Source organism: Bubalus kerabau, chromosome 6, assembly GCF_029407905.1.
Source record: "Bubalus kerabau isolate K-KA32 ecotype Philippines breed swamp buffalo chromosome 6, PCC_UOA_SB_1v2, whole genome shotgun sequence".
NCBI lineage: Eukaryota > Metazoa > Chordata > Mammalia > Artiodactyla > Bovidae > Bubalus > Bubalus kerabau.
The window spans coordinates 45,676,718-45,701,939 of record NC_073629.1 but is presented as its reverse complement, the minus strand read 5'-3'; the positions used below and the strand labels follow the sequence as shown (position 1 = coordinate 45,701,939).

General features: G+C 36.6%; 1 long non-coding RNA gene across 1 annotated transcript in view; it reads left to right on the top strand.

Moving 5' to 3' along the window:
- The window catches only part of LOC129655083 (uncharacterized), a 166,378-nt gene that overhangs the window by 58,379 nt on the left and 82,777 nt on the right, over positions 1-25,222 (top strand). The window contains exon 2 of the long non-coding RNA XR_008715750.1: positions 3,006-3,040. This is a non-coding gene — a long non-coding RNA (uncharacterized LOC129655083). The remainder of the gene's footprint in view (positions 1-3,005; positions 3,041-25,222) is intronic.

The following is a 25,222-nucleotide window of genomic DNA, read 5'->3' as shown; positions in this document are numbered from 1 at the left end:
CCAAAGCACTGGTCTTAGACCCTCAGGAGTGCTACCAAAGAAGTGGATGTCCTCATTTCTGTGAGGTCTCCACCCGGTTCTGTGTTCCCTGTCTGGAGCCAGATAATAAAAATAATCCCAAAAACAAACAAAAGGATTTTGCTTGCTGGCCAAATTTCAGATCAATAGTGCACTTGGGAAGGAGCCAAGATTCAGAAGCTTGCCTGGTGAGAGAGGCTGCAGATCATTAAAGATGAACAGAGCCATAAAACACCAACACAATTGGCACAACCAATTGCAGTGCTTTTGGCAGGCTCTGCACAGAGGCCACAGATTGAATGTTCCTGGAAGCTAGCACAGCCCTCTCCACAGACAGTGTGGGTGAGGCCCTCATAAGTCACCTGCAAGGTAGGCTGGGCAGTCACTTGAGGAAGCTCTCTGTCCCTCTGGATAACTGAGGCTATAGGTTTCCTAGTGCTTGGGAGCTGTGTGCTTGTCAAAAACAATCCATTTCCATAGCAGCACTTAAACACAAAGGCCTAGGATCCATTCATACTTGTCAGGCCTGAAAAGAGTCAGCAAATAACAGTTTAATGTCTTAAAGCAATTGTTAGAAATCATAGCTTATAGCCTAAACTAGTCTTTAACACATGTTATTATCAATTTGCTAGAAAATGGCAGTCTCCAGGTGGGGATAGGTTATTTCTCATTTTTCAAAATAAATGTATGAGTGAATATATAAATGAATGAGTAAAATCTGTTCTGAAGCTGAACTTTAATAGAAATAGAGATTGAAAATTCATACTTGTTAGGTCTGGTTGGTATACCTGACTTTAAGCAAATATTAAATTTCAAAATTAATTATTAATATACAAAAATATATGACAGGTTATCTTCTTTACAAAGGAATTTACCACAAGATTAATTTTTTAAAATTGAGGTACAATTTATATAGAGGAAAACATGCAGATCTTAAGTGACCAAACTGATGAGTTTTGACAGATATATACATCCATGTAACCAACACAAAAATCAAGATATAAGCCATTTCTTAATGCCATTTGCAGCAACATGGATGGACATAGAGATTGTCATACTAAGTCAAGTAAGTCAGATGGTGAAGGAGAAATATCATGTGACTACTCTTACGTGTAGAATCTAAAAGGAAATGATACAAATGAACTTACTTACAGAACAGAAAGAGAATGAATTTATGGTTGCCGATGAGGAGGGGTGGGGGAAAGGATAGTTAGGGAGTCTGGGAGGGACATGAATATACACTGCTATGTTGAAGATGAATAACCAACAAGGACCTACTGTCCACGGAACTCTGCTCAATGTTATATGGCTGCCTGGATGGGAGGGGAGTTTGGGAAAGAATGGATACATGTGTATGTATGGCTGAGCCCCTTAATTGTTCACCTGAAACTATCACAAAATTGTTAATTGGCTATACCCCAATACAAAATAAAAAGTTTTTAAAAAAAATAACTAAAAAGGAAAAAAAGATTCTAAATCCAGCAAAATCATACTTTAAAAATAAATAAAAAATATATTCCAAATTATAAAACAAGCAAAAAACAGAAAATAAAAATATAGGCCATTTCCATGATCCCAGAAAGTTTTCTCACACCACTTCAGAGTAACTTTATCCTTACCCTACCACATTAACTTATATGCAGAGTACATCATGAGAAATGCTGGGCTGGAGGAAGCACAAACTGGAATCAAGATTGCCAGGAGAAATATCAATAACCTCAGATATGCAGATGACACCACCCTTATGGCAGAAAGTGAAGAACTAAAGAGCCTCTTGATGAAAGTAAAAGAGGAGAGTGAAAAAGTTGGCTTAAATCTCAACATTCAGAAAACGAAGATCATGGCATCCGGTCCCATCACTTCATGGCAAGTAGATGGGGAAACAGTAGAAACAGTGGCTGACTTTACTTTTCTGAGCTCCAAAATCACTGCAGATGGTGATTGCAGCCATGAAATTAAAAGATGCTTAGTCCTTGGAAGGAAAGTTATGATCAACCTAGATAGCATATTAAAAAGCAGATACATTACTTTGTCAACAAAGGTCCACCTAGTCAAGGCTATGGTTTTTCCAGTGGTCATATATAGATGTGAGAGTTGGACTATAAAGAAAGCTGAGCGCCAAAGAATTGATGCTTTTGAACTGTGGTGTTGGAGAAGACTCTTGAGAGTCCCTTGGACTACAAGGAGATCAAACCAGTCCATCCTAAAGGAAATCAGTCATGGGTGTTCATTGGAAGGACTGATGCTGAAGGTGAAACTCCAATACTTTGGCCACCTGATGCAAAGAGCCTGACTCATTTGAAAAGACCCTGATGCTGGGAAAGATTGAGGGCAGGAGGAAAAGGGGACAACAGAGGGTAAGATGGTTGGATGGCATCACTGACTCAGTGGACATGGGTTTGGATGAACTCCGGGAGTTGGTGATGGACAGGGAGGCCTGGCGTGCTGCGCTTCATGGGGTCGCAAAGAGTTGGACACAACTGAGAGACTGAACTGAACTGAACTGAACCCTACCACAGGCAATCGTTCTGGTTTCTATCCCTGTACATTGTCTGTTTTAATCTTAATGTATTGGAATGATATAGTATATACTCTTTCATATCCAGCTTCTTTATTTCTTTAGGTTTGTAAGATTTATTTGTTACTGAGTATTATCAGATTTCTTTTTTATTGTTGTGTAGTATTCCATTGTAAGAATATATCTCTTTTTGATGGACATTTGAATTGTTTTCTGGTTTGATTTGTTATAAACAATGTTGTTAAAATTATTTTATTTATTGTTAATAAGATATAATTGACATATAATGTATTCTTTTAAGATGTGTGAAATAATGATATATGTCTAAACTGTGAAACGATTACTGTATAAGTTTAGCTAATATCCACTACCACATGCATAATTACCACTTTTTTCAATTTGTGATAAGAACATTTGAAAATATTCTTATACAAATCTCCTTGCTAAAATATGTTTTTATTTTTCATAGGTAAAAACCTAGGAATAGAATTCCTGCCTCAGAGGGTAAGTATGTGTTTAACTTTCAAAGAAAACAAAGGGTTGGATATATGAGAGTTCACATCGATCTATAATCTCACTAATGTTCCTAGTAGTCAATTGTAGCAATTCCAGCAAATGTGAATTTTAGTATGCATTTTTCTGACAACCAGTGATGTTGAGTATTTTTTATGTGCTTATTGATCATTCAAGTATTTTCTTTTTTACTGTAGCATTTTCTTTAAAAGACTTATATAAGAAATATATATATATAATCTTTTCAGCATCTCTATCACATATTAGGCTGTCTAGAAATGTTCACTAACTACAATAGAAGGATTTTTTAGTATTTTCAAAACCTGATGTGATTTTGAAATTTTATTTGTGTAAATATTTATCAGTGTATACACTGAGACATTTTGATGAGTGAGTTTAGTAGTAGGCATACTCTCTGCCATTCATGCCCCATCAAAATGGATTCACTCGGTATATTGATTGGTCCAAGTAATACACGGCACAAATAAATTCATAGCAAAACTGTCACTGGAGCAGTGGAGGAGTCAATATATATTCAACATAGAATAGAGAAGAAAGAAAATGAAGTTCATTATGAAAGATCTAAATCCAAGCCCAGGCTCTGCAATTTGCTAACTGTGTGAATCACTTAACCTCCCTGAGTTCCAGCTAATCATCTGTATAATGAGTATGAAAATAACATCTCTTAGAGATCTGTTGCATAAATGTGAAGAAACATAATCATGAGCTTGCTCAGGAGAAACGTTGTTCTGAAATACAAAGTATATGAAGAATTCTCATGCTTATCTGACTACATGCTCCTGGAAAGCATAAAGACCGAGAGACTCCAAAATTATCTAGAGTGCTACACATAGTATAATGCTTTTATTTGTTTTTATTACATAAGTTTCAGGTGTCTAATATTATAGTTCAACATATCCATTCATTACAGAATGATCTCCACCACAAGTCTAGATACCATCTACCATACAGTTACCAATTTCACCCACCCCCAATTCCCTTCTTCTCTGCTGCTAAGTCGCTTCAGTCGTGTCCGACTCTGTGCGACCCCATAGATGGCAGCCCACCAGGCTCTCCCGTCCCTGGGATTCTCCAGGCAAGAACACTGGAGTGGGTTGCCATTTCCTTCTCCAATGCATGAAAGTGAAAAGTGATAGTGAAGTCACTCAGTCCTGTCCAACTCTTAGTGACCCCATGGACTGCAGCCCACCAGGCTCCTCCATCCACGGGATTTTCCAGGCAAGAGTACTGGAGTGGGGTGCCATTGCCTTCTCCGCCTTCCTTTCTGGTAACCACTAATCTGTTCTCTGTATCTATGAGGGTTTTTTTTTATTTTGTTTGTTCATTTTCTTTGGACTTGACTTTTTCTGGTTCCATACCAATTTTAGAATTATTTCTTCTATGTCCAGGAAATATGCCATTGGTATTTTAATAGGAATTGCATTGAATCAATAGATTGGTTTGGGTAGTATGAACATTTTAACAATATTAATTCTTCCAATCCATGAGCATGGAATATCTATCATTTACATGTCTTTCTCAGTTTCTTTTATTAGTGTCTTACAGTTTTCAGTGTGCAGATCTTTTGCCTTCTTGGTTATGTTTATTCTGAAATATTTTATTCCTTTTGAGGCAATTTTAAATGAGACTGTTTTCTTAATTTCTCTTTCTGATAGTTTGTTATTAGTGTATAGAAATGCCATAGAGTTCTGTATATCAATTTTTTTCCTCTAACTTCACTGAATTCATTTATTAATTCTAGCAGTTTTTTGTTGGCGTCTTCAATGTTTTCTCCATATGATATTGTCATCTGCAACTAGAAACAGTTTTACTTCTTTCTTTTCAATTAGGATTCCTTATATTTCCTTTTTGGCCTAATTGCTATGGCTAAGACTTCCAATACAATGTTAAATAAAAGCGGTGAGAGTGAATCAACTTGCCTTTTTCCTGATCTTAGAAGAAAAACTTTCAGCTATAACCTATTGAGTGTGATTTTATTTGTGGGTTTGGTATATGTGGCCTTTATTATATTGAGATACATTCACTTTACACTCACTTCATTGAGATTTGTTTTTTTAATCATCAATGAATGTGAAGTTTTGTCAAATGCTTTCTCTGCATCTACTGAAGTGATCACGTGAATTTTATCTTTCATTTTGTTAATGTGATGTATCACAATGGTTGATTTGCAGATGTTGAACTATCCTTACATCCCTGAAATAAATCCCACTTGATAATGTTATGTGAACCTTTTAATGTATTGCTGGATTTGGTTTGCTAGTATTTTGTTGAGGATTTTTGTATCTATATTCATGGAGAATATTGGCTTGTGGTAGGATTACAGTCGCTGCTGCAGTGTGCTAGTGGGTGGAGGTAACCCCTGGAATGCCTGGCGGGCAGCCGCCACAGCTGCTGGATATGAGTGGGTGGGATTAGCACCTGGCCAGCAGTGGCTGAGGTAGGCAGGGCTCTCAGCAAAGAGTGCCCACTGATGCTAACAAATTAGATTGAGATTTCTAAAATGGATTCCTTCAGAGCTGGCACTAACAAGGTAGCCTGAGGTTGGTAAAATGACTGCCACCAGTGTCTAAGTTCTCCAGGCAAAAATACTGGAGTAGGCTGTTGTTCCTTTCTCCAGAGGATTTTCCTGATCCAGGAGTCAAATCCAGGTCTCCCACATTGCAGGCAGATTCCTTACCACCAGGGAAGCCCCAAAGTTCATAGGGAGCATCCCAATGGTTCCTGTCTCTCCAGCAGATGCTTCAGGATTAGTAAGTGGGTCCCCTCCACCTACAGTCCATCTGCTTTTCAGGGTGCTGTTTTTGCGCTTCTTTTCAAGTCAAGTTAAGGTGGTGCATGAGACCTTTAAGAGTGGGTTTTCCATTTCCCTATAGTTCTGTATGTTGTCTGGTGGTTTTCTAAGCCAGATGTTTGGAGGGAAGAAGGGCTTATCTCGCCTGTGCAGGATCCAAGATTTGGGGTGCTTCATGTGGAATTCACATCCCTCACTCTTCAGTAAAATAACTCTACCTTTGTGATCCTCCCAAGCTGTGGATCATTGTGACTGAAGTGTGAATTTTCCCGTTACAAGCTCATATCTCTATTTCTCTTATATGTCTCGATGCTGTCCTTTGTTGTGGAGACTCTATTTACCCAATTTTCAGGTCCCTTTCAGAGGAAATTATCCCATTTGTAGTTGTATATTTGTTTATTCTATGGGATGAGGTGAGTTCAGGATCTTCTTTTATACCTTTTTAAACCCTCCAGTGTCATACTTGTGAAAACAGGACAGTGAAGACTATTTTCTACCAATGATAAGACTATATTATTAGATCTATTAGATACAAGTTAGTTTTGGTAAATCAGACAAGGCTATTTAATTAAGAGCAAGTATTTCTAAAACTAACAAAGCTTACGGAAAGCATGTAGTAGTTAGTGCACAAAGCCTATATATAATGGAGCCCAAACATAAATAATACATAAATATACCATTGTAACTATGGTCACTGACTCAAATCTTATTTTTGCATGAAGAGTATACTCTCTTTAATTACCCCTTAAAAGCTCCTTCCTTGCAAATTTTTTTTCATGAAAGGAACACAAGCTTGCTTCACAGGCTAGAAAAATGTTGATCCCAATTACTTTCCACAATGTTATTATTGCAAAGCATAATCCACATTTTAGCACCCATCTTTTAAAAAAGCCCCTTCTGATAATTTCTGTTCCTCCGATGAATAAATTCACCTTTATTTATGTAATAAAACAATAATAAAATAATGAGATTAAATTTTTATGATCTATCTACTGAAAGCAAATTTATATCAATCACATACTTGATTTAACATTCTGATCATTATAGCATCACCACAAATGTTTTTTATCAGTTTATGAACATTTCTTCTTTTAACCAATATATTAAGATGCAGCTCTAAACTATATATTAGTTTTTTGTAAGATTTATTTTTCAGATATTTTTGTTCATATAATAAAAAGCACAGTAAAGTGATTTAATTATAACTAGATCATAATTTGAATATTTATATATACAAATGCACATACATATAAATTTAACATGTGCTATCATAAATTCTATTTCTTTAAGATGTATGCCTCTAGATGTTTTTATTTGTTTTCATGTTTTTCCTACTCCAAAAAAATTCTCTAGCCATGAATGCAAACAAAGCAAAACAAAATCGTGTGTGCCTGCATTTTTTTCACCTATTATAAAGAATTAAGAGACAATGGAGAGGGGCAAATCAGATAGATGAAGTACTCTGCATTCAAACCTTCAAATTGCAAACTTTCAAAGATGTGAACATGCGTTCCATCAACGTCAGGCTTGACTGAAGTTGCCACTTGCGCTCCATCTCCTATTGCTGGAGATCCTTCAGCTTTACCATCTCCCACCTCCTCTCTCTACTCCAGTCAGTAACTCTTCTTGGCTGTTCACTTGATGCCAGCCCCTGTATGCCAGCTGTCATACAGTACTACTATAGTTTTCAAGGTACTGTGAGATTGAAAATGTTTTCCTTGTTTTTTTGTATTTGTTTGCTTTTTATATATTATTTGTGTGAAAAGTATTATAAACTGATTACAGTACAGTACTATATAACCAATTGTGTTAGTTGGACACGTAGGCTAACTTTGTTGGACATGAACAAATTGGACTTATGAATGTGCTCTCAGAAAGGAACTCATTCATATGTAAGGAACTTATTTTAATTGTCTCTGTTCTGAAAGTAGATAATGTAGTATGACTCAAAATTTTATGTAATTTAATGGTAAATTTGCATGTTCCTTATCTATCTGTGCTTCCCTGATGGCTCAGACGGTAAAGCGTCTGCCTGCGATGCGGGAGACCCAGGTTCGATTCCTGGGTCGGAAGATACCCTGGAGAAGGAAATGGCAATCCACTCCAGCACTCTTGCCTGGAAAATCCCAGTACATGGGGTTGCAAAGAGTCGGACACGACTGAGCGACTTCACTTTCACTTTATGTATCTGATACACAAGGGGTTGTTGTTCAGTCGCTCAGTGGTGTCTGACTCTTTGCAACCCCATGGACTTCAGCACACCAGGCTTCCCAGTCCTTCACCATCTCCTGGAGCTTGCTCAAACTGATGTCCATTGAGTTGGTGATGCCACTCAACCATCTCATCCTCTGTCATTCCCTTCTCCTCCTGCCTTCAACCTTTCCCAACATGAGGGTCTTTTTTAACCAGTTGGCTCTTCACATTAGGCGACCTCTATTCATAGTTTATATAATGTTTTAAGTGTATTATGTTATTTAAACTACTTTTGTATTGCTAAAAAATACACACTGACATTTGGAAATCAAAACCATATTTTACAATCATTTAGGTGGTTTTTCTGTTTTAAAGAACTCTGCTTAATTCTGCCATTAATCACATCAATATTTTGAAATCCAAATTATTTCTCCCTAATTTATCTTAAATTTGGAAACTTGAGTTCTTATAAAATTTGTATAAAGTGAGTGCTAACTATAAATCTTCTTTCTTCCATGTTGTCCAATAAGCTATATTTGTATTATTGACATATGCAACACTGTATAATTCTTTATACTACTCAAGAAATAAATAGTATCCATTAGCTGCTGAGTACATTTATTGCTGCTCTTCTAAAATTGGATTCGTATCTTGTATTTCAGGGAGGAAGAGCCAGAGTAGTAAAATTAGCTAGGTTTGGGAGAAAATTATATCTATTTGAGCCATGTTTAGGGCTTCCCCAGTGGCTCAGATGGTAAAGAATCTGCCTGCAATGCAGGAGACCTGGGTTTGATCCCTGGGTTGGGAAGATCCCCTTAGAAGGAAATGGCAACCCACTCCAGTGTTCTTGCCTGGAGAATTCCATGCACAGAGGAGCCTGGCCGGCTACAGTCCATGGGGTCTCAAAGAGTTGGACATGACTGAGTGACTAACACTTTCACACTTTCAAGCCATGTTTAATCTTGTGGACATGTTTTAAAGCATGTAGAAAGATCATTTGAAAATTTAGTCAGATTGGATCCCAGCTTGTAACTGTAGCCCAGAATTAAAGAATTAATTTAATGAGCAGGCAGACTGAGGCCTCCATAAATTTCACTGAATTTTCCTCTCATATTCTGTTACTTAAGAGATAGGAAAAGGAGGAAATTTATGGAGCAGTCTGGGGATATGGGAAAGTGAAAGTGAAAGTCACTCAGTCATGTCCAGGCCAGAATACTAGAGCAGGTAGCCTTTCCCTTCTCCAGAGGATCTTCCCAACTCAGGGAGTGAACCTACATCTCCCGCATTGCAGGCAGATTCTTCACCAGCTGAGTCACAAGGGAAGCCCAGGAATGTGTCTGTTTTGCAGTACAATTAAGAAATCCAAATATCAAGAGACAGCTTAGGCTAAGTTCATCTATCTACTTAAAGGCATTTGTTGACCCAGGTGAGGAGCAGAAATATTTGAGAAGAGTAATTAACACTTGCATCTTAAATAACAGGTGTTAGACTGAAAGAAACAGGGCTGGAAGCAATGCCAAGGGCCTGGGACACTAACCCATGGTCAGAAGGAGAATCAAGTCAAGGTTTCTTAAAAGACAGATTCCCTGAGGAAGGTGCTCACCAGTGTCATCAGCAGTATTCCACAGAAGCAAATACATATAAACAATGTATGTCAGGAAGCTTAGCTATTCCAGTTAGTTATCTTGGCATGAGCCTGGGGCCAGAATCAGACAGCAGGCGGATGTCTCAACAGGCTGGCTAGCCAGTCTCTGGGCTGCAACGATAAAGAATAGGATTCCAGGTCAGAATTATATACCAATTAGAGTACAAGTTCGCCAGGTCTGACCTTATTTGCAGGCTGTTTGCTTAGACATGCAAACCTTACCTTCATCTCAAGATTCCTATAAAAATCTGTTCTCATTTATCCAGAGTATTTCTCTAACTTTGCCATCTTTATATCTACCCCAAATTTCCATACACCCACTCATTGTGCTATCAGAACTTGGCTTTGTCCCTTGATTTTGTTCTTTTGCCTTGCCCTAATTTAGATTTGGTTACTTAGCTCCAGCTTGTCTATTTCATGACTCACTCAGGATTCCTAGAGGTTGCTTTTTCTTGTTTCTAGACTCTGTGCCAAGAAACTAACTGCAACCAAAGTATTACACATTTCTGCTCATATCTAGTACTGGATACCATCAACCCCCACCAAGCCTTTTATTTAAAGAAAAAAAAAAAAACAATGATGATGGATTTATCAATTTGTTAGACCTGGCTTAGTTAAACTGAAGTGTAAATACATCAGCTAAATGCCAAGCAAGACTTCAAAAGACAGAGATGAGAGTTTTTGTGGTACAAAGAGCTTTATACACATTATAATGTATAATCCCTAAAACAATAACAAGAGGAATTATTGTGTCTGTTTTGCAGGAGTGGGAATTTAAGTTCAGACAAAATAAATAGTTGAATATTGGTTATGAAACTGCTAAGTTGTGAAGCTGGGTAAAAAACCCAGATGATTATTTCTTTTCTACTTCTTTGTGGAGATGAGGGTTCCTCCATGAGGTCCTTTGCTTTGGATTCTGGTAAATACTGAAATGAATTATCCTAGATTAGCATAAAGGGATGATCTGACATGTCCTCATCCCTTATCTTGTCTCCTTTTTTCTGTAGCCTCAAACTGGTAGGAAGTTTGAGCAGAAAGAAGAAATAACAGTTCCATCCTTCCACTATTTAATCCCCTCAGTAAATTTATGAAGAAGTGACTACCACCATTTTACAGAGCAGAAAACTGAGGGTCAAAGAAGTAATTATTGTTCTTAAACACACAAGCCAGAAAGAAGTGGACAGGAGTCCAACTCAAGTCTGCTTCATTCAAAATCAGTATTCTTGGCAGTACACTGTGCTGCCTGCCTGCTCCTGTGTCATACCTACCACCTTGGTGTAGTTCTTCAAAATCAAAGTTTATGGTCTCTGGAGGATGCAATATTTTTTACAACATTTGCCCAGCAATTTCAAACACTTTTTAGCAATGGAATGGTTCTCAAATTATATGGTACATAAATATCACCTGGGAAACTCATGGAAAATGCAGACTCACCACATGACCACAATAGGAGAAACTGCAGTATGGAATAGAGTGAAGCATTGTCATAGGGTCACAGACATAATGAAGCAATAAGCAAATCTACTGTGTATATTGATGCCAGCCCCTTTCCTATGTGGGTAGTTAATATCTCCAAACTAATAATGAGATATATAAACTGTGTTGAGTTCAGTGAACCTAGAATTCTTCAGCAGTACATTAGAGATTACAGAATCTATTCAGCTGAATTCTCTTGTGAGTGTATATGATTGTAAATTAAGACAGTGAGGGTCATGCCTAAATGCTTCAGAAAAGATATAAATAAAATAGCTAGAAGAGTTAAAGACTTAAGCCAAATAATGCTTTTAACTGATGTCACATCAAGGTAGTATACATTAATGAAATCTATTTTATAATACATTTATCAGAACACATACAAGTGAATTCTATTCATCAAAGTACCCTCTAGGTTAATGTCTGACAAACAGTGAAATCTCTATACATTTTTGTCGAATGAATATGTTAAAGTATTGAATCAAAAAGGCCATGTATTTCTAATAGCTTTCAAACAACAAATATTTGGGGGTCTCACTTTTTAGAATGTATGTTTGTGCCAGTAAATAATTATACTCTAGAAAGCATTTTTTATGACCAAGGATTATCTACCAATTTGATTTTTTCATATGATGCAAAATAACTTTTCTCAGTTTCCAAGCATCATTTAAACAAGAAAGCTTAGATATGTGTAAATGCACATGTGTGTGTGTGGTAAATCCACACATCTCTGAGGGTGAATTTAAGAGAAGGACATCCTTAAAGCATTTTAAGCAACTGAGCCAAATTGGAATAATTTTATAACATTTTGAAGAAAAAATTGTAAAAAAGACAATACTTTTATGGACAAGTTCAGTTTCCTTTCCCTCTCTCTCTGTCGCGCTCTCTCTCTTTATTCAGTTTCAGAGGCTCATGTGATCCTATTTAAGGCTGTGTATGTGCCTGCTCAGTCGCTTCAGTCGTGTCCGACTCTTTGTGACCCTACGGACCGTAGCCCACCAGGCTCCTCTGTATTCAAGGCTAATCACTCTTTATGTTCTTTAGTTCCACTAGGATCTTGCTTCTCCAGCAAGTCTTCCTCCTGAATATTTAATTTTCACTTCTTTCTGGCTACTTTCCGTAGACTCACTCTATCTCTTTTACTCTTCTTAAGATTCTTGATAAAAAGATGTATAGAAACTATGTCTACTTTTTCACCTTCCATTCACACTTCAAGCAGATGCAGTCTGAATTTATTTATAGCAACAGTTGACATAGCCAATGGACTTTGGCAGTCCTCCCCTACTTGATTGCCTTCTTGCATTTGATCCCTCTGACAGTTCCTGTTTTTTTTTAACATTTCATTACCTTGGTTTCTGAAGCAGAAAATGTTAAGAAGAGGTGGCAAAAATACACAAAAGAACTATGCAAAGACGATCTTAATGACCCAGGTAACCATGATGGTGTGATCACTCACCTAGGGCCAGATATTCTGGGGTGTGAAGTCAACTGGGCCTTAGGAAGCATCACTACAAACAAAGCTAGTGAAGGTCATGGAATTCTAGTTGAGCTATTTCAAATCCTAAAAGATGATACTGTGAAAGTGCTATACTCAATATGCCAGAAAATTTGGAAAACTCAGCAGTGGCCACAAGACTGGAAAAGTCAGTTTTCATCCCAATCATAGAGAAAGGGAATGCCAAAGAATGTTCAAACTACCACACAATTGCACTTACAGGCTAGCAAAGTAATGCTCAAAATTCTCCAAGCTAGGCTCCAACAGTACATGAACCAAGAACTTCCAGATGATCAAGCTGGATTTAGAAAAGGCAGAGATCATACTGACATCTGTTGGATCATAGAAAAGCATGACAATTCCAGAAAAACATTGACTTCTGCTTCATTAACTATGATAAAGACCTTGACTGTGTGGATCACAACAAACTGTGGAAAATTCTTCAAGAGACTGGCATACCAGACCACCTAACCTGCCTCCTGATAATCTGTATGCAGGTCAAGAAGCAACAGTTAGAACTGGACAGGGAACAACAGACTGGTTCCAAATTGGGAAAGGAGTATGTCAAAGCTGTATATTATCACCCCGCTTATTTAACTTATATGCAGAGTACATCATGCAAAATACCAGGCTGGATGAAGCACAAGCTGGAATCAAGATTGCTATGAGAAATATCAATAACCTCAGATATGGAGATGAACCCATGCTTATGGCAGAAAGGGAAGAGGAACTTAAAGAGCCTCTTGATGAAAGTGAAAGAGGAGAGTTAAAAAGCTAGCTTAAAACTCAACATTCAAAAAATGAAGCATGGCATCTGGTCCTATCACTTCATGATAAATAGATGGGGAAAAAAATGGAAACAGTGACAGAGTATTTGGGGGGGGGGGCCAAAATCACTGCAGATGGTAACTGAAGCCATGAAATTAAAAGATGCTTGCCCCTTGGAAGAAAAACTATGTCAAACCTAGACAGAGTATTGAAAAGCAGAGACATTACTTTGCTGACAAAGGTCCATCTAGTCAAAGCTATGGTTTTTTGAGTAGTCATGTATGGATTTGAGAGTTGGACCATAAAGAAAGCTGAGCACAGAAAAACTGATGCTTTTGAACTGTGGTGTTGGAGAAGACCCTTGAGAATCCCTTGGAATGCAAGAAGATCAAACCAGTCAATCCTAAAGGAAATCAGTCCTGAATGTTCATTGGAAGGACTGATACTGAAAGTGAAGCTTCAGTACTTTGGCTACCTGATACAAAGGACTAACTCATTTGAAAAGACCCTGATGCTGGGAAAGATTGAAGGCAGGAGGAGAAGGGGACAACAGAGGATGAGATGGTTTGATGGCATCACTAACTCAATGGGCCTGAGTTTGAGCAAGCTCCAGGAGTTGGTGAAGGACAGGGAAGCCTGGGGTGCTGCAGTCAATGGGGTCACAAAGAGTCAGATACTATTGAGCAACTCAACTGAACTGAGCTGAGCCTTGGATTCACTGATACTGCTTACAGTTAGTTCTCCTCCCACCAAGTTTCCTTTTTACTCCTTTTACTGTCATTTGTACTAAACCGTAACCAACCATAATCTTATGTATGCATGCTCAGTCATGTCTGACTCTGTGACCCCAGACTGTAGCCTGCCAGCCTCCTCTGTCCATGGGATTTTCTAGGCAAGAATACTGGAATGCATTGCCATTTGTTCTCCTGGGGATCTTCCCAACCCAGGGATCAAACTGGCATCTCCTGTATTGGCAGGCATATTCTTTACCACTGAGTCACCTGGGAAGCCCCTTACCAACCATAATACCACTTGGTTTTTTCCAACTTCTCCCTTGATGTATATACACACATACACACACACACACACACACATACATGTATATTTACACATGCATATACACACACACGTATATATACACACATACATATGTATACATAATATATAGACACTTTGGTTTACTGAATCTTCTATCTCAAGAACAGTATATTATCAATCACCAAGCAATTTAAATCCAGGGATTGATAATGCTCACCTTTTATACCTTCTTGCTCATGCATTAATCTGAAAGTGTGCATAATCATACATTAACTGAATTTGTATTGCCTTTGTATCCTTGATGTATCCTATGCTGAAATGCTCTTCTCTATCTTCCCTAACACTGCCAAGAGGTGAAAAAAAATGAGAATTCAAAGTCAAGCACTGGCAGGCCTTTCCTCCCCAACTGTCCCCAGCACTCTACAATCTTCTTTCTATCATGAAATCTTTTCAGGGACTTCCCTAGTGATCCAGTGGTTAGACACTGTGCTTCCACTGCAGGGGGCACAGGTTTGATCCCTGGTCGGGAAACTAAGATCCTAGATGCTGCCACGTTGGTTAAAAAAAAAAGAAAAGAAATCTTTCCATATTCCCAGCTCCCTAAAATCCTGTAATAGAATTGCTTGTCCTCTGCTGTGTGTTTCCTCAAACTCTATCAACACCTATCTCTCTAGTTCTTATTTACATATTAATATTTGTCCCCCCTTTTTTAGATTATCATCTTCTTAAGTAAAAGGATTATGTTTTCATTTCCTTGTCTACCATAGAGCACTTTTTAGAGTCCTTATAAATGTCTATTTAAAACATATTAAACTGTTGTTTTTCAGTTGTTCAGTTGTGTCTGACTCTTTGAGACCCCATAGACTGAAGTACTGAAGGCTTCCCTGTCCTTCACTATCTCCCAGAGTTTGCTAACTGAACATAAAAAATGATTTTTATTGAGAATTAAACACTAGAATTTGAATAAGGTATAAAAGTATAATCAATGATAAAACAAGCACTTAGTCTCTTTGATGACATTTATTGAACACTCAGTGTGTGCCATGAATATTGTGCATAGGAATTAGACTGAGTAATACATCATTGCATCTTTGCAACCAGATTTACCACACAAATAATTTGGGGAAAAATGCCAAGTCAAAAATAAAGCACATAGCTATTTAGAAGAGATCTTCCAAGGAATTATATCTGAAATATGCTCCTTGGAAATGAAAGAAAATTTGTTTCAATAAAATAAAATCCAAAGCTTTCCCCCCATGATTCAATTTCCTTGATGTTTATGTTCACATCAATGGACAGGTCTCCACTTCATATTGTGATAAGTTAAATATGAATTTTATGTTTCTTCAAAGATTCACATCATTTAAAATTAATTTAAATTTCATTCAAGGAAAATATTTTTAATAAAGTGGTATAACTCAATACTTTAAACAATTTATTTGTGTAAAGAGTATTTTAAGTTATCATTTACAGTAATAATCAATTTATTTGAACATAGAAATATTATAGGTAGGTTAAATGTAAAAAGATGAAAAAAGATATGCCATGCAAACACTAATCAAAAGGAAACTATAGTGGCTACATTAATATTCCAGATAAAGTAGTTTTCAAAGTACAGAAAATTACCAGGGACAAAAAAGGTCATTACATAATTATAAAATGACCAATTCACCAAGAACATACAACAACCATATGTGTGTACACACCAATAATAGAGTTTCAAAATGAGAAATCAAAACTAACAAAACTGAAGGGAGAAATAAGTTGAAATTACATAAGAGAAATAAGAAACAATTACAGTTAGAGAGTTGAACACCTTTTACTCAGTAATTGATAGAACCATTAAACATAAATTAGCAAGTATGTAGAAAGACTAAACAGCACCATCAATCAATGGGACCTAATATATATTTAAGGAATGTGTCATTCTATAAAAACAAATGCATGTTTCTTTAAGCAAACTTGGACTCTTCACCAAAATAGACTATATCATTGGTCAAAAAACAAATTTTAACAAATTTTACAAAATTAAGATCATAGTAAAATGTTTTTGACCATAATGGAATCAAGCTAGATACCAAAAATTTTAAAAATACTGAGAGAATTTCTATACATTTGGAAATTAGACACACACTTCAAAATAATCCATGAGTCAAAGAGGATGTCTCAAGTGAACTATATTGAAATAAGCATATGAAAATATATTGAAATAAGCATATGAAAAGATGCTCAACATGAAATGTCATCAGGGAATTGCAATTTTAAACAATAATGAAATGCCACTATTAATAGAAACATTAGAATGGTGAAAATCCAAAACACTGACAAAAACAAATGCCGATAAAGATGTGAAACAGAAACTCTAATTCATTCGTGGTGGAAATGCAAATGGTACAACCACTTTGGAAAATAGTTTGGCAGTTTCTTAAAAAACTTAACATATTCTTATCATGTGATCCAGCAGTCATACTCTTTGGTGTTTACCCACAAGAGCTGAAAACTTGTGTCTACACAAAAACCTGCACAAGTATGTTTGTAAGAGCTTTATTTATAACTTCCAAAAACCTGAAGCAGTCACAATGTTCTTCAATAGGGCAATAGGTAAACTGTGTAGGAAAGGAGGGATAAAAGGCTGAACATAGAAGATTTTTATGTCTCAGAAACTATTGTGTATAGTACTGTAATGATGAATATATATCTTTATACCTTTTTCACAATCCATAAAATGTATGACACCAAGAATAAATCCTAATTTAAATTATGGACTTTGGGTAATAATGATGCATCACTGTAGGCTTGTTGATTATAACAAATATACCACACTGTGTAGAATGGGAATAATGGAGAATGCTGTGCATATGAGGGGTATATGATAAATCTCTGTATCTTCTACTTGATTTTGCTATGACCTGAAACTATTCTAAAAAATAAAACTTATTTTTTAAAAAAGAAGACCTTTGTGTTTAAAAATAATTCTCTAAGAAGCTAGAAAATAAATTAATCAACCCAAAGTTGGAATATGTAAATAATAAAAATAAAATATGAAATTGATTTAAAAAATCATTAGAAAGAATAAACAAATCCAAATACTTGTTCTCTAAAAATAACATTAAAATATTTCAGTTTTTTAAGGAATCTCCACACTATTCTCCATAGTGGCTGTACTAGTTTACATTCCCACCAACAATGTAAGAGGGTTCCCTGACCCAGCAATCCCACTGCTGGGCATACACACTGAGGAAACCAGAAGGGAAAGAGACTCGTGTATCCCAGTGTTCATTGAAGCACTGTTTATAATAGCCAGGACATGGAAGCAACCTAGATGCCCATCAGCAGATGAATGGAAAAGAAAGCGGTGGTACATATACAAAATGGAGTATTACTCAGCCATTAAAAAGAATACATTTGAATCAGTTCTAATGAGGTGGATGAAACTGGAGCCTATTATACAGAGTGAAGTAAGCCAGAAAGAAAAACACCAATACAGTATACTAACGCATATATATGGAATTTAGAAAGACGGTAACAATAACCCTGTATGCGAGACAGCAAAAGAGACACAGATGTATAGAACAGTCTTTTGGACTCTGTGGGAGAGGGAGAGGGTGGGATGATTTGGGAGAATGGCATTGAAATATGTATAATATCATATAAGAAACGAATCGCCAGTCTAGGTTTGATGCAGGATACAGGAAGCTTGGGGCTGGTGCACTGGGATGACCCAGAGGGATGGTATGGGGAGGGAGGTGGGAGAGGGGTTCAGGATTGGGAACATGTGAACACCCGTGGTGGATTCATGTTGATGTATGGCAAAACCAATACAATATTGTAAAATAATTAGCCTCCAATTTAAATAAATAAATTTAAATTAAAAAAAATATTTCAAATGGAAGTTTCTCCAAAAAGTTTGAAATAGAGCTACCATATAATCCAGCAATTCCACTTCTGGGTACTTATCTGAAGAAAACAAACTCACTAACTCGAAAAGAAATATGCACCTTCATGTTCATTGCAGCACTATTTACAATAGCCAAGACATGGAAATAACCTAAGTGTCCACTAACTGATGAATGGATAAAGAAAATGCAATATATATGCATGTGTGTGTGTGTATATTGAATATTTTTCAGCCATAAAAAGGAATGCAATCTTGCCATTTGCAAAATATAAATGGACCTTGAGGGCATTATGATAGTAAAATAAGTCAGACAGACAAAGACATATACTGTATGATCTTACTTATATATGAAATCTAGAAAAAATAAAAAACAAGATTATAGAAACAGGAACGGATTGCTGGTTGCCAGAGGTGGTGGGATTTGGCGAGGGGGGTGCCTAGGCAGTGTATAAAAGAGGTAAAGAGAGTCAAAAGATGCAAACTTCCAGTTATGAAATAAATATCATAGGGACTATAATTACTAATATTGTATGTTTGAAGGTTACTGAGGGAATAAATCTTAAAGTTCTCATGGTGAGAAAATTCTGTAACTATGTATTGTAGTAGATGATAACTAGATCTATTGTGATGATCATTTTGCAATATATATACAAATATTGAATTTTGTTATAACCTAAAACTAATGTCATGTTTTAAGTCAATTATACATCAATAAAAATATTTATTTTAAGTAACCTCCTTATGCACTAGATTACAAAGAAAAAAGAATGAAAATATGCACAATCAGGAATGAGAAAGGAACTATAATCACAGATTACAATAATTACAAGAGTTAAAAAACAGAGCTATGTTCAACTCTCTAATAATAAATGTTAAAATCTAGATGAAGTAGATGGTTCCTTAGTATCCCCTGGAATAGAAAATGGCAGCCCACTTTGATATTCTTGCCTGGAGAATTCCTTGGACAGAGAAGCCTGGTGGGCTACAGTCCAAGGGATTGCAAAGAGTTGGACACACTGAGTGACTACCATTTTCACTTTTACACATTAGTAAAATGTAAATTACTAGCAGTTAACCAAAGAAAAATATAAGAACTTGAATCAGTTATTTACCATAGAAGAGATTGGAAAGGTAATTAAAATATAATCATTTTATAAAGTATTAGGATGGAATGAAGCTGAAATTGAGCGGTTCTGTTAAGACCTACAAGACCTTCTAGAACTAACATCAAAAATAGATGTCTTTTTCATCATAGGGGCTAGAATGCAAAAGTAGGAAATCAAGAGATACCTAGAGTAACAGGCAAGTTTGACTTTGGAGTACAAATGAAGCAGGGAAAAGGCAGAGTTTTGCCAAGAGAACCACTCCTTGAACAACACAAGAGATGACTTTACACATGAACATCATTAGACGGTCAATACCAAAATCATATTGATTGTATTCTTTGTAGCTGAAGATGGAGAAGCTCTGTATAGTCAGCAAAAATGAGACCTGGAGCTGACTGAGGCTCAGATCATGAGCTCCTTATTGCAAAATTCAGGCTTAAATTGAGAAAGTAGGAAAACCCCCTAGACCATTCAGATATGTCCTAATTCAAATCCCTTATGATTACACAGTGGAAGTGACGAATAGTTTCAAGGAATTAGATCTGATAGACAGAGTGCCTGAAGTACTATGGTTGAAGGTTCATAACACTGTACGGGAGGCAGTGACCAAAACCACCCGAAAGAAAAAGAAATGCAAGAAGGCAAAGTGGTTGTCTGAGGAGGCCTTACAAACAGCTGAGAAAAGGAGAAAAGTGAAAGGCAAAGGCAAAAGGAAAAGATATACACAACTGAATGCAGAGTTCCAGAGAATAGCAAGGAGAGATAAGAAAGCCTTCCTCAGTGATCGATGCAAAGAAATAGAAGAAAACAACAGAATGGGAAAGACTAGAGATCTCTTCAAGAAAGTTAGAGATACCAAGGGAACATTTCATGCAAAGATGGGCAAGATAAAGGACAGAACCAGAAAGGACCTAACAGAAACATGTTGATGTTTGGCAGAAACCAACACAATTCTGTAAAGCAATTATCCTTCAATTAAAAATAAATAAATAAATAAATTTAAAATAAAATAAAAAAAGCAGAAGAACTGTAGAAAAAAAGGTCTTAATGACCAAGATAACCACAATGGTGTGTGTGTTCACTCACCTAGAGCCAGACATCCTGGAATGCAAAGTCAAGTGGGCCTTAGGAAGCATCACTACAAACAAAGCTAGTGGAAATGATGGAATCCCAGCTGAGCTATTTCAAATCCTCAAAGATGATGCTGTGAAAGTGCTGCACTCCGTATGCCAGCAAATTTGGAAAACCCAGCACTAGCCACAGAACTGGAAAAGGTTGGTTTTCATCCCAATCCCAAAGAAAGGCAATACCAAAGAATATTCAAACTACGGTACAATTGTGTTCATTTCACATGCTAGCAAGGTAATGCTCAAAATCCTGAGCAAGCTACACTTCACCAGTACGTGAACCAAGAACTTCAAGATGTACGAGCTGGGTTTAGAAAAGGTGGAGGATCAAGAGACCAAATTGCCAACATCCACTGGATCATAGAAAAAGCAAGAGAATTCCAGAAAAACATCTGCTTCATTGACTATGCTAAACCTTTGACTGTGTAGATCACAACAAACTGTAGAAAATTCTTTTAAAAAGTGGAAATACCAGACCACCTTTCCTGTCTCCAGAGAAACCTGTATACAGATCAAGAAACACAGTTAGAACTAAACATGGAACAACAGACTGGTTCAAAATGGGGAGAGGAGTCTACCGTCTGTCTGTTGTCAAGGCTGTCTATGTCACCACCCTGCTTATATGCAGAGTACATGGGGCTTCCCAGGTGGCGCTAGTGGTAAAGAACCTATCTGCCAATGCAGGAGACATAAGGGATGTGGGTTCCTTCCCTGGGTCAGGAAGACCCTCTGGAGGAGGGCAGAGCAATCCACTCCAGTATTCTTGCCTGGTAAGTCGCATGGACAGAGGAGCCTGGTGGACTAGAATTCATAAGGCTGCTAAGAGTCGGACATGATTGAAGCAACTTAGCATGCACACTAAGAAAAAGCATATCTTGAAATGCTTGCTTACCTGTCTAAGTTCAACCTTTTCTTAGATCTAGATTTTTTTCTAGATTATGTCTGAATAATGTATATATTTTTATATTTGTAAACCAAATATATATATTTACAAAAAAGTACTATGTGCAACTCTATAGCAGTAAAATTTTGAATCTATCATATATACATATATAAATATATAAAGAGGGCTTCCCTGATGTCTCAGCTGATAAAGAACCTGCCTGCCAGTACAGGAGATGCTAGAAATGCACATTCAGTCCCTGAGTCAGAAAGATTCCCTGGAGGAGGAAATGGCAACCTGCTCCGGTGTTCTTGCCTGGAAAACTCCATGGACAGAGGAGCCTAGTGGGCTAAGTCCATGGGGTCACAAGTTGGACCCACCACACACACACAAATATATAAAGAAGATGCTTTTATTATATGTCATTCAGAATTTTTAGTTTTTTTTTAAGATTATTTGAATAACTTATTCTGCCATTAACAGATGCCACATCTGTTTGATGTATATTTACAATGTATTTGACAGAGGTTGATGTTATTAACATAAAATATTTTTATCAATCAGTAAGAAAATGATGCCTGAATTAATGGAGAAAATTTGGTGAAGAATATAAATACTCTACTTTCAGAGGAATAAATATAATTTATAAATGAACATGCTTAAAATGTTGCTATTGAGACAGAAGTTCTCCTTCTTCCGTTCTCCCTATGTCACCGCATCTATGATTCCTTCATTCTTCTGTGTTTTCCTCTTTTACTTTAGGCTTCACCATCCTGCAATCAGAGGGTCTATCTGCACTTGATCATAGTATTTTATGCTTTCATATTTTTTCACTTCTCTTTGGTCTGAATGAAATTTTTTCTAGAATAAAAAATGTACTATTTTATAAATTTTATGTTTAGAGATTCGTTTTCTTCTATACAATATTATTATCTGTGTGCTTTTCTATCAAATAAACAGTAAGTAAATTAGAGCAGATGAAGGAAAGCCAATGCTCTTTGAATTTATTTTAGTATCTGCACCATAATCCTAGAACATAAGCACTTCATTTAACCCTTATGTGTAAAAATTGGATTCATCAGCATTCACTATAGGAATAAATTAAATCACTTGGATCTCTTGAATAATTAGCACCTTTCTGAGAGTCAAAATTGTTTAATAGTAATACTAAGATATAAATGAAAAGTATCTGGGTTCAAAGTCCAGCTCTCTCACCAGTTGTGTGAGCTTAGAAATTATTTGCAGTCCTTGGGCCACTTTTTTCTCATCTGTTACATGTAATCATGTAATATGACATCATATAATAGCTTTTGTTTTTTAGTGACAGAACCATTGATCTCCATGACCTAGTACTTCCTGCACAGAAGCAAATATTTTATTTTTAATATTTTTAAATTTTCATCAGTATCATAATTTAAAATATTTTCTAATTCCTTTAATCTGTATTTTATGACTAATAGGTCAAAAATGCTTTCTTAAATTTATTGTCCATATAACTTCCTTTCATGTCAATTATCTTTTACTATTGTTTGCCCAATTTTCTACTGGGTTGTGTCCTCTTTAAAATTTTTTTCTTTTCAAATTACATTTAGAGAGGGTAGAGAGGAAAACAAAGAGTTCTTCTCTCAAGAGTTCTCCTCTCACTCTTAGTTCATGTCAATATGAAATCCTTTCTCTAATGCAAGGTTAAAGAAATGTATTCCTTTTAAGTAACCACCATTTCAAACAATTGCAGTGAATAAAAACATGACAGTTGTTCTCAAAATTTTATTTGAAGTCAGTTAGTTTATTTATATTGTTACATGAACTGGAATGGTCTAGAACAATGCTTCTCAAATTGTGATATGTAAACCAATATCATCAGCATCACACAGAGCTTGAAAATGCACAATCTCAAGCTAAATCCCTGCTGAAATACAATCTCCATTTTAACAAGATTCTAGCTGATTTACACGGGGGGTTGTGAAATACTAGTATAGATAATGCAATAAGATTAAATACGAGAAACACCTCGTATCTCTTAATATTTATATTAGCCCCCTCTAGGTCATACCGGAGAAGGCAATGGCACCCCACTCCAGTACTCTTGCCCAGAGAATCCCATGGACGCAGGAGCCTGGTAGGCTGCAGTCCATGGGGTCGCTAATTGTCCGACACGACTGAGAGACTTCACTTTCACTTTTCACTTTCATGCATTGGAGAAGGAAATGGCAACCCACTCCAGTGTTCTTGCCTGGAGAATCCCAGGGACGGGGGAGCCTGGTGGGCTGCCGTCTATGGGGGTCGCACAGGGTCGGACACGACTGAAGCAACTTAGCAGCAGCAGCAGCAGCTAGGTCATATGGGTGGCAAATGTTTTCCAAGTAGATAATCTGGGTGTATTTTTTAAATGCATGGTGTCTTTGCCACACATGTAAAACTGTTATGTAGTCAAGATTTATCTTGTTCTTCATAAATTCTGAATCTTGGCTCCCTTATAAGAAGCTCACTCAGCTCAAAATCATATAAATATTGTGCTGCATTTTCTTTTGATATTTGCATTAAAAAGTACTACTTACACATGTGATTAACTTTTTTAATAAGAAGCAAAACATGATCAATTTTAAGAGGTCCAAATGTGGAGTTTATTTAGTATGCACGATAGGCTGCTTTATCACAAGGCAACTTTTTTGTACCTCGTATTCACTGGATTATTGAAAGATATTTTTCCAGATGCTTTCAAGGCCATTACAGCCAAGAATCTGATGCTGTCTGGAGAATAACTGTTAGAATGAAGCTAAATACATTAAATTAGCAGATCAATGAACTAAATGTAGCATGATACTAGCAGGATGGGCTTGTTCCTTTTTTTTTTTTTTTTTGGAACTAGGTCTAAGGTAAATGTGAGAATTGTACAGGCTTTCCAATAGTAACCAAAATAGTATTGTGGAATCATGATTTGCATGTTCCAGACATGGATGCATGATTCATTGATGTCTAATCATTCTTAAACCAGCTTAGAGGAGTGTTCTAAGATCTGATCATTTATGAACCTTATAGGTCTGCAATAAGTCTGTTTTCAAAAGCATTATTGTTTAGTCACTCAGTTGTGTCCGACTCTTTGCAGCTGCAGCATACCAGACTTCCCAGTCCTTCACGATCTCCCAGAGTTTGCTCAAACTCATGTCCATTGAGTCGAAAGCATTACATTGTAATAATTAAGAGCTCTGATTCTGGGTTCCAGGTACCTAGGTTCAAATCTCATGTCCACCATTTAATAAAGCTATGACTGGCCAGTTAGGTGACTCCTCTGGTTTGGTTCTTCATCAGCAAAATGAGGATAATGATAGTACCAGATAGTACCAACACCACAGTGTGGTTAGGAGGATTAAATCAGTTAATGTTTATAAAGTGCTTAAGTTCAACAACTGGCATGAGTGTGCTCTAAAGGATATATATATATATATTTTTTGCCTAAATAGAAATGCAAACCATACTTATGGTTAGATGATATAATATAGATAAAAACATTCGTGTAATATAAAGAGGAAGGACATCATTCTGGAAATTCTTTTTCCTCTGGCCTTGCTGCACAGCTTATGGGATGTTAGTTCCCCAACTAGAGATTGAAACTGGGTCACAGGCCAGAGCAGTGAAGGCTTAACTAATCATCAGATCCTAACCATTGGACTGCCAGGGAATTCTCTGGAAATTCCTTATATTAGAAATTAATAGAAAGAGAACAGTTTTTCCCCC